Genomic DNA, 1933 nt, shown 5'->3' with positions numbered 1-1933 from the left:
CTTTAGGGTACGTTTGGTTCCCCATGGAATTGGAGTTTAGAATTGGAATTGGGGCTCCAATTCCAATTCTGTTGTTTGGATTCTGCTCCACTTGAAGAATTAGAATTCAATTTGAATTCTATGAGGGCCCAATTCCATGAATTGAATTTTTTACTGGACCAAAAGAATTCCAATTCCAATTCCACAACTAAACCATAAGAAATGGATATACATGCGGATCTAACATGGGTAAAAAATTAAAAGCGGGTCAAATATACAAGCATCCCTCTCTCCTATTCTAATTCACCATTTTTTCTCTGCCGCAAGTGCTCCTGCTCTCCACCATCGCTTCTACCTCTGCCCTAACATTTTGCCGCTTCCACCATCGTTTCCCCTATCGCTCTTCGTTTCAGCCATCCCTCTGCCCTTCGCCTCTCCTGCCACGCATCCACCCATCACCTTGCCAATCGCAAGACTAATCTGAGTGCTCTCTCCTTACCCCTGCCTAATTTTCTCGAATTGGGTTCTTCAGTCTTGAAGGTAATATCTCCTAAGAATTTGCATTGAAATTTGACGTTTTCTTACAAAGCGCTGCCTAACCCTTGAGTGCCAGATATTAATTCTAGTAATGGTTCTTGACTTTGGTTTTACAGCCCAGCAATGGCTCAGAACCTACAGTTGGAAAGACCCTTGTTAAGGACGGAGGTCTATTTTTTATAGAAACTTGGTACTGGATTGGTGTATGAGCAGCATGTTCAATCTTCTTTTTATTGAAGTATTGACATTTTTAGAGCGTAAGCCCCACGTACAACCTTGTTATCATGCAATTTTTGTTCCTAATATACTATATAGTAAAGAAGTCCATGTCTTAATTTTGTGGTGTCAACTTAATGTCAGCTCTAGGAGATAATAAAGCTATTATTCTTGAGGATGATGAGTAAAACAAGGATAGACGGCAAGTCGCATCACATCCTGGAGGTTTGTGGTCTATTCAACTCCAGCTTTTTGCATATGCAACTCAAAGATAAATACTCTGTATCCCTTGATAAAATAAGTTCAGACTTTAGACAAGGTTTGTAACGTGATATATACATTTTCCCAAAATTCAATATAAAGTTTAGTACTCAATTAGCGCTTAAATTTAATGGATTCTAAAAGTACAAAAGGAGGAAGAAATAAAGAATCTAAAATGCACAAAAGGAGGGGGAAAATGGAGAAAGAAAGAATCTACCGACAGAAAGAAAATGGAGCAAAGAAAATTGAGGTTATTGACATTCAACAAGGGAACTTATTTCATCCTAAAGCTGCATTCTGGTGATTTAATTACTACTTCTGCTGAAGTCTTTAGTATTCTTGAGGATGATGAGCAAAACAAGGATAGACGGCAAGTTGCATCACATCCTGGAGGTTTGTGGTCTATTCAACTCCAGCTTTTTGCATATGCAACTCAAAGATAAATACTCTGTATCCCTTGATAAAATAAGTTCAGACTTTAGACAAGGTTTGAAACGTGATATATACATTTTCCCAAGATTCAATATAAAGTTTAGTACTCAATTAGTGCTTAAATTTAATGGATTCTAAAAGTACAAAAGGAGGAAGAAATAAAGAATCTAAAATGCACAAAAGGAGGGAGGAAATGGAGAAAGAAAGAATCTACCGACAGAAAGAAAATGGAGTAAAGAAAATTGAGGTTATTGACATTCAACAAGGGAACTTATTTCATCCTAAAGCTGCATTCTGGTGATTTAATTACTACTTCTGCTGAAGTCTTTAGTATTCTTGAGGATGATGAGCAAAACAAGGATAGACGGCAAGTTGCATCACATCCTGGAGGTTTGTGGTCTATTCAACTCCAGCTTTTTGCATATGCAACTCAAAGATAAATACTCTGTATCCCTTGATAAAATAAGTTCAGACTTTAGACAAGGTTTGAAACGTGATATATACATTT

At 37.2% G+C, this 1933-nt stretch overlaps 1 long non-coding RNA gene across 1 annotated transcript; it reads left to right on the top strand.

Moving 5' to 3' along the window:
- The first annotated feature begins 435 nt into the window (after positions 1-435).
- LOC113756595 lies at positions 436-894 on the top strand. The gene is made up of 3 exons (XR_003465984.1): positions 436-519; positions 633-773; positions 877-894. It is a non-coding gene; the product is annotated as an uncharacterized LOC113756595 (long non-coding RNA).
- Positions 895-1933: the final 1039 nt, after the last annotated feature.

This window comes from Coffea eugenioides, unplaced genomic scaffold, assembly GCF_003713205.1.
Source record: "Coffea eugenioides isolate CCC68of unplaced genomic scaffold, Ceug_1.0 ScVebR1_23;HRSCAF=104, whole genome shotgun sequence".
In the NCBI taxonomy this organism is placed as follows: Eukaryota; Viridiplantae; Streptophyta; class Magnoliopsida; order Gentianales; family Rubiaceae; genus Coffea; species Coffea eugenioides.
This window is presented reverse-complemented; position numbering and strand designations above follow the sequence as displayed.